The sequence below is a fragment of the Microcaecilia unicolor genome, chromosome 3, assembly GCF_901765095.1.
Source record: "Microcaecilia unicolor chromosome 3, aMicUni1.1, whole genome shotgun sequence".
Classification (NCBI taxonomy): domain Eukaryota; kingdom Metazoa; phylum Chordata; class Amphibia; order Gymnophiona; family Siphonopidae; genus Microcaecilia; species Microcaecilia unicolor.
In genome coordinates, this window is record NC_044033.1 from 391,264,898 (window position 1) to 391,280,301 (window position 15,404).

The 15,404-nt window shown below is 46.7% G+C and overlaps 16 non-coding genes across 16 annotated transcripts; all 16 read left to right on the forward strand.

Moving 5' to 3' along the window:
- Positions 1-5,812: 5,812 nt before the first annotated feature.
- Positions 5,813-5,885, forward strand: TRNAV-UAC. Its single transcript has one exon. It is a non-coding gene; the product is annotated as a tRNA-Val (tRNA).
- Positions 5,886-6,191: 306 nt separating this feature from the next.
- Positions 6,192-6,264, forward strand: TRNAV-AAC. The gene has a single exon. It is a non-coding gene; the product is annotated as a tRNA-Val (tRNA).
- Positions 6,265-7,271: 1,007 nt separating this feature from the next.
- On the forward strand, positions 7,272-7,344 carry TRNAV-UAC. The gene has a single exon. It is a non-coding gene; the product is annotated as a tRNA-Val (tRNA).
- Positions 7,345-7,649: 305 nt separating this feature from the next.
- TRNAV-CAC lies at positions 7,650-7,722 on the forward strand. Its single transcript has one exon. It is a non-coding gene; the product is annotated as a tRNA-Val (tRNA).
- A 307-nt stretch (positions 7,723-8,029) lies between these two features.
- Positions 8,030-8,102, forward strand: TRNAV-AAC. Its single transcript has one exon. It is a non-coding gene; the product is annotated as a tRNA-Val (tRNA).
- A 1,008-nt stretch (positions 8,103-9,110) lies between these two features.
- TRNAV-UAC lies at positions 9,111-9,183 on the forward strand. The gene has a single exon. It is a non-coding gene; the product is annotated as a tRNA-Val (tRNA).
- Positions 9,184-9,488: 305 nt separating this feature from the next.
- Positions 9,489-9,561, forward strand: TRNAV-CAC. Its single transcript has one exon. It is a non-coding gene; the product is annotated as a tRNA-Val (tRNA).
- A 307-nt stretch (positions 9,562-9,868) lies between these two features.
- On the forward strand, positions 9,869-9,941 carry TRNAV-AAC. Its single transcript has one exon. It is a non-coding gene; the product is annotated as a tRNA-Val (tRNA).
- A 1,007-nt stretch (positions 9,942-10,948) lies between these two features.
- Positions 10,949-11,021, forward strand: TRNAV-UAC. Its single transcript has one exon. It is a non-coding gene; the product is annotated as a tRNA-Val (tRNA).
- Positions 11,022-11,326: 305 nt separating this feature from the next.
- TRNAV-CAC lies at positions 11,327-11,399 on the forward strand. The gene has a single exon. It is a non-coding gene; the product is annotated as a tRNA-Val (tRNA).
- A 307-nt stretch (positions 11,400-11,706) lies between these two features.
- TRNAV-AAC lies at positions 11,707-11,779 on the forward strand. The gene has a single exon. It is a non-coding gene; the product is annotated as a tRNA-Val (tRNA).
- A 1,008-nt stretch (positions 11,780-12,787) lies between these two features.
- TRNAV-UAC lies at positions 12,788-12,860 on the forward strand. Its single transcript has one exon. It is a non-coding gene; the product is annotated as a tRNA-Val (tRNA).
- Positions 12,861-13,165: 305 nt separating this feature from the next.
- TRNAV-CAC lies at positions 13,166-13,238 on the forward strand. The gene has a single exon. It is a non-coding gene; the product is annotated as a tRNA-Val (tRNA).
- A 307-nt stretch (positions 13,239-13,545) lies between these two features.
- On the forward strand, positions 13,546-13,618 carry TRNAV-AAC. Its single transcript has one exon. It is a non-coding gene; the product is annotated as a tRNA-Val (tRNA).
- A 1,008-nt stretch (positions 13,619-14,626) lies between these two features.
- Positions 14,627-14,699, forward strand: TRNAV-UAC. The gene has a single exon. It is a non-coding gene; the product is annotated as a tRNA-Val (tRNA).
- Positions 14,700-15,004: 305 nt separating this feature from the next.
- On the forward strand, positions 15,005-15,077 carry TRNAV-CAC. The gene has a single exon. It is a non-coding gene; the product is annotated as a tRNA-Val (tRNA).
- The last annotated feature ends 327 nt before the right edge of the window (positions 15,078-15,404 follow it).

Sequence of the window (15,404 nt, forward strand, 5' to 3'; positions counted from 1 at the left end):
CGGGAACACGCTCTCGCGTGATGGCCTCAGCATTTTGCAAAATCTTCCGCCTCTCCTCAGTTGTGAAGAGGGTCAGGAGAAGTTGTTGACAATCAGTCCAGGTTGGGTTATGGGTGGCCATAATGCTAGTCACTAGGTCCACCACTGCCTGAGGCTTTTCAGTATAAGAGGGGTAATGCGTCTTCCAATTCAGGAGATCAGTGGTTGTGAAGGGTACATACTGGTAGGCCTGTGCCTGTATAACCTGACCCTGATTATTAGGATCCGGTCGAGTGGTAGTTACCTGTCGGAGTGGCAGAACCCTCGAGGAGGTGGGAATGGAACCTGAGGTAGAGCTAGGAGCTACCCTCCTATCATGCTCAAAGGTAATTGCAGCGGGTCTAACCCATTCAGTGGAGGTAGGTTGAAATCCTGAGGGATGGGGAGGGGTACTCATAGACTGAGAGGTGGTCACAGGTGAGTCAGTCCATTGAAAGGGATGCCGGGCCCCTAATGAGTGGGTAGGGGTGCTAGAGGGAGAGGCTGGGCTGTCAGGAGTTGAGGAGTCAGGGAGTGGAGCCCAAAGTGGGTCTACAGAGGTTAACAGGAGAGGATTTGGCACAGAAGGGTAGAGGCCAGGTGAAAAGTCCAACCTAGGATGTGGTGGGGTTCGCACAGGAGGGGAAGAACTATCCGGAGAAGCCTGTGCTGGAGAGGCTTGGGCTGGGCGGCGTGGATCTCTGGGGGTGGCACGGAACCCCAACAATGGGCCATAAGGTGGTGGCTCAAGGTCTGAGGGGTCATCAGAGAGTATGGGTTTCTCGGACAGGGTAGGGGCGGAAGCCACCGATTGGGTGGTAAGCTTCCTGGGGCTCTTTCCCTCTTCTAGTTTAGATTTTCTAATCTTTCTTTGAACACGGCCTAACATGAATTTTACTGGGGATCCCATATAAGTTTTCAACCACGAGGGAGGGTCAGTCACAAGGCTGTCCCAGGAATCTATATAAGGGAGTTGTTCAGAATATTCTGGTTCTCCTACAACTATGCTGTAGACCTTCCGGATTACTTCAATATCTAAGCTGCCACTAGGGGGCCACCCCACTCCCATAGATGGCCACTCAACTTCACACAAGGTTCTTAAAGTACCTGAGCTTAAAGTCTGTCCATAGTCATTAATTAAAAAACCTTTTTTAAAATTTCTAAGCATACAATCTAGGGGGGTAACAATTTGTCTAGATGATGTCCCACCCATAATGCTTACAGTTACAACACACAAAAAGGGGGGGAATTTTTGAGAATGCAGTAAGGGGTCTGCACTCTCGAGACACTAGGTAGACAGACAACAATCGCTTCCTTCCGTTGCTGACCAATTGAACTCGCGTTAATTGGAAATGCAGCTATAAGAAGTCCGCACTCATTTAGCATTCACTCATCACACATTCCATACAGAAAATCCCACCCAACAATTTCAGATTTCTCAAATACAGATAAGCTCAAGCGTTTTCGCTTCTAGTCCCCGCGACTAGAAGGTACTAGGGCCTTCGCTGAGAATTGATCAGATTCTCCTTCCCTCCTTCTTGAGGGGCTGGTTTACAACTTCCTAGCTAGGATTACAATACAGAATACAAAATACATACCCGGCGAATGTTCTCCAGTCAGTTAGGTGCTGGGATTAATGCAGGATTCAGGATCCCACCGCTGCCACCAAGAATTGTTGCAGGAATGGATGCATGAATTTGTGATGCTTCAGGAGTCAGACAGCACACACCAGAATGAGGGAGAAATCTTCTTTATTTGCCAGCAAACAAAGCAGGACATCAGTTCTAGCTCTCTTCTCCTCTCTCTCTGCTCTCTGTGTCTTTGTCTCAGCTCTCTGTGTCTTCTCCTTCTTCTGTCTGTTCCTTCTGTCCTTCTCTTTCTTCTGAGCTCCTTCCTTTCTTCTTTCTGACGTAAACTGCTTCTGCTCCTACTTAAATACTGTTCTATCCAGCCTAGCCTAGCCCAGCCCCCTTACTCTCCAATTGGTTAAGGAATTAGATTGGCTACCTTGCCTCAACCAATCATTACTTTTGAAATATCAGTTACATAGGTTCCAGACATCCTAAACTGACCTCTGACCTGGGGCCCCTTAAGCCAGACATTTGGTCTCCAGTCTCTTACATGTTATTATGATTGATTTCTCATATTCCTAGTACTAACTGCTAACTAAACTCTGGCATTCATTAAAGAGGTCAAAAGCCAATCTTAATTAATAGCATACATATCAGGTTATTACTTCCAAGACCATTCCTGCATTTTACCTATAATTAATCAAGGAGAAGAGAGCTGACTAGTTCTGACCTTTTTCACCTCTCAGCTCCATACACAGAACTAGCTAAGACCATAGTTAATTCAAAACACATGTTGGCCCCCCTTCACTGTAGCCCTACTCAGAACGTCAGACAGAAAGTTGAACAAACATTCCACACAGAATTATTAATTTACACAGAATACAACATATTCTAAAATAAGCATAATCAGATATATCTTATAAGATATATCTATATCTAAGCTATCTACATATTAAGCACTTCTAAATAGTATTTCAGCCTATTCTTAAACTACAATATGTCATATGTCTGGCTCGTGCCTGCTTACAAAACTATTCAGTAAGCCTAATAATTTACAGATGTGCCAGCTAGCATTGGCAATTCACAAGGGACAGAGTTGCATTTCTCACTGACCTTTCCTAACCTTAGCTCGGCCAAACTAGACTCTAATTAATTCCAGCCTGCATTCCTTCACTACTTTGCTGGCAGAGTGAAAAGAATTCAAACTTCAAGCTTTTAATATCATTTCTTATATATATATAATTATTTCTCAGAGTTAACACTTTCTTTGCCCATGGCTGCCTCACATTTACTATCATTCTTCCTTACTTGCGCCATATGTGAGGCTTCACCTGAAATGCTCAGTTTATAAACATCATTATGCATAAAAGCTTCAGCATACACTTCATCATTTTTAGAGATTGTGCACTTACTGTTTTCAAAATGAATCACAAATCCCTTCTTATCTAATGTAGATACACTAAGCATATTGCAAACTGCTTGGGGAATATACAAGACATCACTTACAGGAATTTCTTTAACTTCATTAGACACTTTGCATTTTAAGAATCCAATACCTTTTGCTTGGATCTTAGCAGTCCCTGCGTTTGCAGTTTTAAGAATACCTTCCTCTGGACACATTTCCTGAAAGAAATCCTTACAATTGGTTAAATGGCATGTGCTCCCCGAATCCAAAATCCAAGTACTTTCATTTGAATTATTATTTACCATAGTCAAAGATTTTTCTGCCATTAGAAAACCCTTGTGTTTATCTTTGTCCTTCATACATTTCCTGGTTTGAGAATTCTTTAGTTCCATTGGCTTAGGTGAGCTAGAGGGAGTGTTTTGTGTTTCCTTACACCATTTAGATACATGTCCCTCCTTTCCACATGAGTAGCAAATCAGCTTGCCCTTGGGTGGAGTTTTCCCATAGCTCCGCCTTCCTCTGTTCTTTGCCAAGAAATTTGTTTCATTTCTCTCTGACTTGCTTTGAGAACACATCTCCTCAGAATCATTTATTATGCATTCCTGCCTTAGTTTTGATGTTGTCTGTTCAAAAGATTGCCCTTCAATGGCCTCATTTACAGACCTAAAAACATCAAACTTCTTTGATAGTGAGGTAAAAAGAAATGCTCTTTTCAATGCATCACACATGGGAATTCCAGAAAGTTCTAACTTTTGAAATGAAGACATAAGATGCATAATGTGATCATTACATTTACTTTTATCCCTTAATTTGGTTTCATTCAACTCTGCTAACCAAATTGGTTGCTGCTTTGCATATGTAGTTGCATACATAGTTCTCAGTTTATATAAAATGTCCTTTGGTGTATCTTTTCCCTCCACTAATATGGCTTGTTTCTCTGAGAGAGCTTCCAAAAGCATGCACTTCACATAATAGTTTGCATTGTCCCATTCAGCCATATTTTCATCTGTTCTGTCTTGGTCTAAGCATATATTTAATCTTTTTGCTCGAAGGAGACATATGAATCTTAGTTCCCACTTCTGATAATTAAACTCAGTTAATTTAGGCACCTTGAGAGAATAGAACAATGGTGAATTTCTTCCCTCAGCCATTTTCTTAGCCTTCTGTCTGCTGTGTGGGGGGAGAGAGAGACAGACTGAATCTTTCCTTTAAAACTTAAGAGAAAAATGTGGCCTTTTTTTCTGCCTGGTAATATTTCTCTTCTTTTTCAATTCCTGGCCCTGGGCCCATAACCCTTTTGTTGGATTATTTGTAGTAAATAATTAGCAGATTTTAGTACACACAGCTTCAGCTTTAGAAATGTTAATTTCTTTCTTCATCTCTCTCTCATTCACCCCTGAATAATTCACTGCTGAGTCACTTTAAAGTTGAAGTAACAAAACATCTGTTTACTCACAGTTTGTAGTTAGATTATAATCAGACAGGCTTATATATACATATTACTATACATTTGTCTTATCAGCTCCTTCCATGTGCTTAGATGGTAATGGATGCTCACACCACCATAGATCCTCTCAGGTTAGGAGAGATCATGAGCTCCATGTGCTCCATGTGCTGCATGTGCTGCATCTGCTGTGTCTAACCCCCACAGGAAGTTGCATAGCTGTGTGACCTCTCTAAGTAATTCACATCAGAGGTCACAGAGTAATCACAGAGAAATAATAGGTGACAGGCAATGCATGTAAAATACAATTACATTCTAACATGCCTAACACGCAAAAGGTCCCTGGTTCAAAACCAGGCAGAAACAGCACTCTTGGTTTTTTTTCCCTTGCTTGTGAGCAAGACAGAACGTATGCTGGCCTGACTCAGTCCAGTCAGCGTGCAATTGGTCATGCTCATAATCTTCGCCTGGCGGCTGCAGCCCTATATCCTTAGCTGTGCCAACAGGGTGGGCTGAGTGGCCTACTTCTGACATCGTCTACTTTAGATCCATCATTTATGCAAGGATAGCACCACCGCCTCCGCCTGGACTTCAGATCATACCAGACCCGCACTCCTTCTTCTTCGTACTTGCCTCCTGTGTTGTCGCAAGTCTTAATAATATCTGTAGTGTTCTCCCTTCTTCTGCCACTTTCACCTTTTGGTTGAAATCCTATGTGTGCTTCTGGTCTAGCACTGTATGGACTCCTCTGGAACGCTGTTGTAGGCAATCAGCACTCTCTCACTTCCACTTTTGTCCTCGCTTTTCTTTTGATGTTGCATTCCTTTAACTTCTTGAAATATGTCACTTGCCCCTGAATTTTTTTTTTATCCTTACTGCACTTCACGGATGCCGGCTAGAAATTGGAATGCCGTATCTGCCCTTTGCCTTCATTCTTCTAGAGAGTCCATGTACAGCTCCCTCGGTCTCTGTGTGTATGGCTTCCAGTGCAGTGTGTGCCCCATTTTGGCGATATTCCTTCCTTTAAATTGCCTCCACCCTGTCAAGGTCCTTTTCTAGAGGGGTTCTCCAGAACTGAACAGAGTTCTCAAGGCTGACTCTCAGCATAGCCTGTAGAGCGAAAGTCTCAATGGCGCATTCTACTGCCGTGTTCCGCGTCAGTTATGCAAAGACGGCACAGCTTATAAGAAGTCACTGAGGAAATGGATGTTTTCAGCCTGTTTCAATAGTCTGCTATGCCCCGATATCTGCACACGAGGCAAAAGGGACAAAGGACCTCATTAATCTCACCCTGGTCTCGTGTACCCATAACACAGAAAAACCAAGCGGAAAGGCACGACGAGCACACACACTCCAGGTAAGAGCAACAGGCAGGTTTCTGTAGTGTAGTGGTTATCACGTTTGCTTTACACGCAAAAGGTCCCTGGTTCAATACCAGGCAGAAACACTCCCATTTCACCTCCTTTTCCTACCTGTAAGGAAGACTACAAATGCTGTCTGGAATGTAGCCAGCCCTCACCCTCTGCAGCTGGAGGCAGGGCAAATGGGGCTGGACAGGCCCCCCCAGCCCTCATCTCTCTACCTCGCATACCTCATTTAGGGGCAAAGAACACACTGCCAAGAAAAGTAAGTCACAGAACAAATAGAGGGTCCCCACTCCTTTTATCGATGTACTGTGTCCTTGATTCCTTAAGGGCCGGCCGTGCGGTCTCACATCATGCTTGCAAGATGACAAGTGTGCTCAAAAAGTCTGGTTTCTGTAGTGTAGTGGTTATCACGTTTGCCTAACACGCAAAAGGTCCCTGGTTCAAAACCAGGCAGAAACAGCACTCTTGGTTTTTTTTCCCTTGCTTGTGAGCAAGACAGAACGTATGCTGGCCTGACTCAGTCCAGTCAGCGTGCAATTGGTCATGCTCATAATCTTCGCCTGGCGGCTGCAGCCCTATATCCTTAGCTGTGCCAACAGGGTGGGCTGAGTGGCCTACTTCTGACATCGTCTACTTTAGATCCATCATTTATGCAAGGATAGCAGCACCGCCTCCGCCTGGACTTCAGATCATACCAGACCCGCACTCCTTCTTCTTCGTACTTGCCTCCTGTGTTGTCGCAAGTCTTAATAATATCTGTAGTGTTCTCCCTTCTTCTGCCACTTTCACCTTTTGGTTGAAATCCTATGTGTGCTTCTGGTCTAGCACTGTATGGACTCCTCTGGAACGCTGTTGTAGGCAATCAGCACTCTCTCACTTCCACTTTTGTCCTCGCTTTTCTTTTGATGTTGCATTCCTTTAACTTCTTGAAATATGTCACTTGCCCCTGAATTTTTTTTTATCCTTACTGCACTTCACGGATGCCGGCTAGAAATTGGAATGCCGTATCTGCCCTTTGCCTTCATTCTTCTAGAGAGTCCATGTACAGCTCCCTCGGTCTCTGTGTGTATGGCTTCCAGTGCAGTGTGTGCCCCATTTTGGCGATATTCCTTCCTTTAAATTGCCTCCACCCTGTCAAGGTCCTTTTCTAGAGGGGTTCTCCAGAACTGAACAGAGTTCTCAAGGCTGACTCTCAGCATAGCCTGTAGAGCGAAAGTCTCAATGGCGCATTCTACTGCCGTGTTCCGCGTCAGTTATGCAAAGACGGCACAGCTTATAAGAAGTCACTGAGGAAATGGATGTTTTCAGCCTGTTTCAATAGTCTGCTATGCCCCGATATCTGCACACGAGGCAAAAGGGACAAAGGACCTCATTAATCTCACCCTGGTCTCGTGTACCCATAACACAGAAAAACCAAGCGGAAAGGCACGACGAGCACACACACTCCAGGTAAGAGCAACAGGCAGGTTTCTGTAGTGTAGTGGTTATCACGTTTGCTTTACACGCAAAAGGTCCCTGGTTCAACACCAGGCAGAAACACTCCCATTTCACCTCCTTTTCCTACCTGTAAGGAAGACTACAAATGCTGTCTGGAATGTAGCCAGCCCTCACCCTCTGCAGCTGGAGGCAGGGCAAATGGGGCTGGACAGGCCCCCCCAGCCCTCATCTCTCTACCTCGCATACCTCATTTAGGGGCAAAGAACACACTGCCAAGAAAAGTAAGTCACAGAACAAATAAGGGTCCCCACTCCTTTTATCGATGGACTGTGTCCTTGATTCCTTAAGGGCCGGCCGTGCGGTCTCACATCATGCTTGCAAGATGACAAGTGTGCTCAAAGAATCTGGTTTCTGTAGTGTAGTGGTTATCATGTTTGCCTCACACGCAAAAGGTCCCTGGTTCAATACCAGGCAGAAACACTTCCGTTTTACCTCCTTTTCCTACCTGTAAGGAAGACTACAAATGCTGTCTGGAATGTAGCCAGCCCTCACCCTCTGCAGCCGGAGGCAGGGCAAATGGGGCTGGACAGGCCCCCCCCAGCCCTCATCTCTCTACCTCGCATACCTCATTTAGGGGCAAAGAACACACTGCCAAGAAAAGTAAGTCACAGAACAAATAGAGGGTCCCCACTCCTTTTATCGATGTACTGTGTCCTTGATTCCTTAAGGGCCGGCCGTGCGGTCTCACATCATGCTTGCAAGATGACAAGTGTGCTCAAAAAGTCTGGTTTCTGTAGTGTAGTGGTTATCACGTTTGCCTAACACGCAAAAGGTCCCTGGTTCAAAACCAGGCAGAAACAGCACTCTTGGTTTTTTTTCCCTTGCTTGTGAGCAAGACAGAACGTATGCTGGCCTGGCTCAGTCCAGTCAGCGTGCAATTGGTCATGCTCATAATCTTCGCCTGGCGGCTGCAGCCCTATATCCTTAGCTGTGCCAACAGGGTGGGCTGAGTGGCCTACTTCTGACATCGTCTACTTTAGATCCATCATTTATGCAAGGATAGCACCACCGCCTCCGCCTGGACTTCAGATCATACCAGACCCGCACTCCTTCTTCTTCGTACTTGCCTCCTGTGTTGTCGCAAGTCTTAATAATATCTGTAGTGTTCTCCCTTCTTCTGCCACTTTCACCTTTTGGTTGAAATCCTATGTGTGCTTCTGGTCTAGCACTGTATGGACTCCTCTGGAACGCTGTTGTAGGCAATCAGCACTCTCTCACTTCCACTTTTGTCCTCGCTTTTCTTTTGATGTTGCATTCCTTTAACTTCTTGAAATATGTCACTTGCCCCTGAATTTTTTTTTTATCCTTACTGCACTTCACGGATGCCGGCTAGAAATTGGAATGCCGTATCTGCCCTTTGCCTTCATTCTTCTAGAGAGTCCATGTACAGCTCCCTCGGTCTCTGTGTGTATGGCTTCCAGTGCAGTGTGTGCCCCATTTTGGCGATATTCCTTCCTTTAAATTGCCTCCACCCTGTCAAGGTCCTTTTCTAGAGGGGTTCTCCAGAACTGAACAGAGTTCTCAAGGCTGACTCTCAGCATAGCCTGTAGAGCGAAAGTCTCAATGGCGCATTCTACTGCCGTGTTCCGCGTCAGTTATGCAAAGACGGCACAGCTTATAAGAAGTCACTGAGGAAATGGATGTTTTCAGCCTGTTTCAATAGTCTGCTATGCCCCGATATCTGCACACGAGGCAAAAGGGACAAAGGACCTCATTAATCTCACCCTGGTCTCGTGTACCCATAACACAGAAAAACCAAGCGGAAAGGCACGACGAGCACACACACTCCAGGTAAGAGCAACAGGCAGGTTTCTGTAGTGTAGTGGTTATCACGTTTGCTTTACACGCAAAAGGTCCCTGGTTCAACACCAGGCAGAAACACTCCCATTTCACCTCCTTTTCCTACCTGTAAGGAAGACTACAAATGCTGTCTGGAATGTAGCCAGCCCTCACCCTCTGCAGCTGGAGGCAGGGCAAATGGGGCTGGACAGGCCCCCCCAGCCCTCATCTCTCTACCTCGCATACCTCATTTAGGGGCAAAGAACACACTGCCAAGAAAAGTAAGTCACAGAACAAATAAGGGTCCCCACTCCTTTTATCGATGGACTGTGTCCTTGATTCCTTAAGGGCCGGCCGTGCGGTCTCACATCATGCTTGCAAGATGACAAGTGTGCTCAAAGAATCTGGTTTCTGTAGTGTAGTGGTTATCACGTTTGCCTCACACGCAAAAGGTCCCTGGTTCAATACCAGGCAGAAACACTTCCGTTTTACCTCCTTTTCCTACCTGTAAGGAAGACTACAAATGCTGTCTGGAATGTAGCCAGCCCTCACCCTCTGCAGCCGGAGGCAGGGCAAATGGGGCTGGACAGGCCCCCCCCAGCCCTCATCTCTCTACCTCGCATACCTCATTTAGGGGCAAAGAACACACTGCCAAGAAAAGTAAGTCACAGAACAAATAGAGGGTCCCCACTCCTTTTATCGATGTACTGTGTCCTTGATTCCTTAAGGGCCGTCCGTGCGGTCTCACATCATGCTTGCAAGATGACAAGTGTGGTCAAAAAGTCTGGTTTCTGTAGTGTAGTGGTTATCACGTTTGCCTAACATGCAAAAGGTCCCTGGTTCAAAACCAGGCAGAAACAGCACTCTTGGTTTTTTTTCCCTTGCTTGTGAGCAAGACAGAACGTATGCTGGCCTGACTCAGTCCAGTCAGCGTGCAATTGGTCATGCTCATAATCTTCGCCTGGCGGCTGCAGCCCTATATCCTTAGCTGTGCCAACAGGGTGGGCTGAGTGGCCTACTTCTGACATCGTCTACTTTAGATCCATCATTTATGCAAGGATAGCACCACCGCCTCCGCCTGGACTTCAGATCATACCAGACCCGCACTCCTTCTTCTTCGTACTTGCCTCCTGTGTTGTCGCAAGTCTTAATAATATCTGTAGTGTTCTCCCTTCTTCTGCCACTTTCACCTTTTGGTTGAAATCCTATGTGTGCTTCTGGTCTAGTACTGTATGGACTCCTCTGGAACGCTGTTGTAGGCAATCAGCACTCTCTCACTTCCACTTTTGTCCTCGCTTTTCTTTTGATGTTGCATTCCTTTAACTTCTTGAAATATGTCACTTGCCCCTGAATTTTTTTTTATCCTTACTGCACTTCACGGAAGCTGGCTAGAAATTGGAATGCCGTATCTGCCCTTTGCCTTCATTCTTCTAGAGAGTCCATGTACAGCTCCCTCGGTCTCTGTGTGTATGGCTTCCAGTGCAGTGTGTGCCCCATTTTGGCGATATTCCTTCCTTTAAATTGCCTCCACCCTGTCAAGGTCCTTTTCTAGAGGGGTTCTCCAGAACTGAACAGAGTTCTCAAGGCTGACTCTCAGCATAGCCTGTAGAGCGAAAGTCTCAATGGCGCATTCTACTGCCGTGTTCCGCGTCAGTTATGCAAAGACGGCACAGCTTATAAGAAGTCACTGAGGAAATGGATGTTTTCAGCCTGTTTCAATAGTCTGCTATGCCCCGATATCTGCACACGAGGCAAAAGGGACAAAGGACCTCATTAATCTCACCCTGGTCTCGTGTACCCATAACACAGAAAAACCAAGCGGAAAGGCACGACGAGCAAACACACTCCAGGTAAGAGCAACAGGCAGGTTTCTGTAGTGTAGTGGTTATCACGTTTGCTTTACACGCAAAAGGTCCCTGGTTCAACACCAGGCAGAAACACTCCCATTTCACCTCCTTTTCCTACCTGTAAGGAAGACTACAAATGCTGTCTGGAATGTAGCCAGCCCTCACCCTCTGCAGCTGGAGGCAGGGCAAATGGGGCTGGACAGGCCCCCCCAGCCCTCATCTCTCTACCTCGCATACCTCATTTAGGGGCAAAGAACACACTGCCAAGAAAAGTAAGTCACAGAACAAATAAGGGTCCCCACTCCTTTTATCGATGGACTGTGTCCTTGATTCCTTAAGGGCCGGCCGTGCGGTCTCACATCATGCTTGCAAGATGACAAGTGTGCTCAAAGAATCTGGTTTCTGTAGTGTAGTGGTTATCACGTTTGCCTCACACGCAAAAGGTCCCTGGTTCAATACCAGGCAGAAACACTTCCGTTTTACCTCCTTTTCCTACCTGTAAGGAAGACTACAAATGCTGTCTGGAATGTAGCCAGCCCTCACCCTCTGCAGCCGGAGGCAGGGCAAATGGGGCTGGACAGGCCCCCCCCAGCCCTCATCTCTCTACCTCGCATACCTCATTTAGGGGCAAAGAACACACTGCCAAGAAAAGTAAGTCACAGAACAAATAGAGGGTCCCCACTCCTTTTATCGATGGACTGTGTCCTTGATTCCTTAAGGGCCGGCCGTGCGGTCTCACATCATGCTTGCAAGATGACAAGTGTGCTCAAAAAGTCTGGTTTCTGTAGTGTAGTGGTTATCACGTTTGCCTAACACGCAAAAGGTCCCTGGTTCAAAACCAGGCAGAAACAGCACTCTTGGTTTTTTTTCCCTTGCTTGTGAGCAAGACAGAACGTATGCTGGCCTGACTCAGTCCAGTCAGCGTGCAATTGGTCATGCTCATAATCTTCACCTGGCGGCTGCAGCCCTATATCCTTAGCTGTACCAACAGGGTGGGCTGAGTGGCCTACTTCTGACATCGTCTACTTTAGATCCATCATTTATGCAAGGATAGCACCACCGCCTCCGCCTGGACTTCAGATCATACCAGACCCGCACTCCTTCTTCTTCGTACTTGCCTCCTGTGTTGTCGCAAGTCTTAATAATATCTGTAGTGTTCTCCCTTCTTCTGCCACTTTCACCTTTTGGTTGAAATCCTATGTGTGCTTCTGGTCTAGCACTGTATGGACTCCTCTGGAACGCTGTTGTAGGCAATCAGCACTCTCTCACTTCCACTTTTGTCCTCGCTTTTCTTTTGATGTTGCATTCCTTTAACTTCTTGAAATATGTCACTTGCCCCTGAATTTTTTTTTTATCCTTACTGCACTTCACGGAAGCTGGCTAGAAATTGGAATGCCGTATCTGCCCTTTGCCTTCATTCTTCTAGAGAGTCCATCTACAGCTCCCTCGGTCTCTGTGTGTATGGCTTCCAGTGCAGTGTGTGCCCCATTTTGGCGATATTCCTTCCTTTAAATTGCCTCCACCCTGTCAAGGTCCTTTTCTAGAGGGGTTCTCCAGAACTGAACAGAGTTCTCAAGGCTGACTCTCAGCATAGCCTGTAGAGCGAAAGTCTCAATGGCGCATTCTACTGCCGTGTTCCGCGTCAGTTATGCAAAGACGGCACAGCTTATAAGAAGTCACTGAGGAAATGGATGTTTTCAGCCTGTTTCAATAGTCTGCTATGCCCCGATATCTGCACACGAGGCAAAAGGGACAAAGGACCTCATTAATCTCACCCTGGTCTCGTGTACCCATAACACAGAAAAACCAAGCGGAAAGGCACGACGAGCACACACACTCCAGGTAAGAGCAACAGGCAGGTTTCTGTAGTGTAGTGGTTATCACGTTTGCTTTACACGCAAAAGGTCCCTGGTTCAACACCAGGCAGAAACACTCCCATTTCACCTCCTTTTCCTACCTGTAAGGAAGACTACAAATGCTGTCTGGAATGTAGCCAGCCCTCACCCTCTGCAGCTGGAGGCAGGGCAAATGGGGCTGGACAGGCCCCCCCAGCCCTCATCTCTCTACCTCGCATACCTCATTTAGGGGCAAAGAACACACTGCCAAGAAAAGTAAGTCACAGAACAAATAAGGGTCCCCACTCCTTTTATCGATGGACTGTGTCCTTGATTCCTTAAGGGCCGGCCGTGCGGTCTCACATCATGCTTGCAAGATGACAAGTGTGCTCAAAGAATCTGGTTTCTGTAGTGTAGTGGTTATCATGTTTGCCTCACACGCAAAAGGTCCCTGGTTCAATACCAGGCAGAAACACTTCCGTTTTACCTCCTTTTCCTACCTGTAAGGAAGACTACAAATGCTGTCTGGAATGTAGCCAGCCCTCACCCTCTGCAGCCGGAGGCAGGGCAAATGGGGCTGGACAGGCCCCCCCCAGCCCTCATCTCTCTACCTCGCATACCTCATTTAGGGGCAAAGAACACACTGCCAAGAAAAGTAAGTCACAGAACAAATAGAGGGTCCCCACTCCTTTTATCGATGTACTGTGTCCTTGATTCCTTAAGGGCCGGCCGTGCGGTCTCACATCATGCTTGCAAGATGACAAGTGTGCTCAAAAAGTCTGGTTTCTGTAGTGTAGTGGTTATCACGTTTGCCTAACACGCAAAAGGTCCCTGGTTCAAAACCAGGCAGAAACAGCACTCTTGGTTTTTTTTCCCTTGCTTGTGAGCAAGACAGAACGTATGCTGGCCTGACTCAGTCCAGTCAGCGTGCAATTGGTCATGCTCATAATCTTCGCCTGGCGGCTGCAGCCCTATATCCTTAGCTGTGCCAACAGGGTGGGCTGAGTGGCCTACTTCTGACATCGTCTACTTTAGATCCATCATTTATGCAAGGATAGCACCACCGCCTCCGCCTGGACTTCAGATCATACCAGACCCGCACTCCTTCTTCTTCGTACTTGCCTCCTGTGTTGTCGCAAGTCTTAATAATATCTGTAGTGTTCTCCCTTCTTCTGCCACTTTCACCTTTTGGTTGAAATCCTATGTGTGCTTCTGGTCTAGCACTGTATGGACTCCTCTGGAACGCTGTTGTAGGCAATCAGCACTCTCTCACTTCCACTTTTGTCCTCGCTTTTCTTTTGATGTTGCATTCCTTTAACTTCTTGAAATATGTCACTTGCCCCTGAATTTTTTTTTTATCCTTACTGCACTTCACGGATGCCGGCTAGAAATTGGAATGCCGTATCTGCCCTTTGCCTTCATTCTTCTAGAGAGTCCATGTACAGCTCCCTCGGTCTCTGTGTGTATGGCTTCCAGTGCAGTGTGTGCCCCATTTTGGCGATATTCCTTCCTTTAAATTGCCTCCACCCTGTCAAGGTCCTTTTCTAGAGGGGTTCTCCAGAACTGAACAGAGTTCTCAAGGCTGACTCTCAGCATAGCCTGTAGAGCGAAAGTCTCAATGGCGCATTCTACTGCCGTGTTCCGCGTCAGTTATGCAAAGACGGCACAGCTTATAAGAAGTCACTGAGGAAATGGATGTTTTCAGCCTGTTTCAATAGTCTGCTATGCCCCGATATCTGCACACGAGGCAAAAGGGACAAAGGACCTCATTAATCTCACCCTGGTCTCGTGTACCCATAACACAGAAAAACCAAGCGGAAAGGCACGACGAGCACACACACTCCAGGTAAGAGCAACAGGCAGGTTTCTGTAGTGTAGTGGTTATCACGTTTGCTTTACACGCAAAAGGTCCCTGGTTCAACACCAGGCAGAAACACTCCCATTTCACCTCCTTTTCCTACCTGTAAGGAAGACTACAAATGCTGTCTGGAATGTAGCCAGCCCTCACCCTCTGCAGCTGGAGGCAGGGCAAATGGGGCTGGACAGGCCCCCCCAGCCCTCATCTCTCTACCTCGCATACCTCATTTAGGGGCAAAGAACACACTGCCAAGAAAAGTAAGTCACAGAACAAATAAGGGTCCCCACTCCTTTTATCGATGGACTGTGTCCTTGATTCCTTAAGGGCCGGCCGTGCGGTCTCACATCATGCTTGCAAGATGACAAGTGTGCTCAAAGAATCTGGTTTCTGTAGTGTAGTGGTTATCACGTTTGCCTCACACGCAAAAGGTCCCTGGTTCAATACCAGGCAGAAACACTTCCGTTTTACCTCCTTTTCCTACCTGTAAGGAAGACTACAAATGCTGTCTGGAATGTAGCCAGCCCTCACCCTCTGCAGCCGGAGGCAGGGCAAATGGGGCTGGACAGGCCCCCCCCAGCCCTCATCTCTCTACCTCGCATACCTCATTTAGGGGCAAAGAACACACTGCCAAGAAAAGTAAGTCACAGAACAAATAGAGGGTCCCCACTCCTTTTATCGATGTACTGTGTCCTTGATTCCTTAAGGGCCGTCCGTGCGGTCTCACATCATGCTTGCAAGATGACAAGTGTGGTCAAAAAGTCTGGTTTCTGTAGTGTAGTGGTT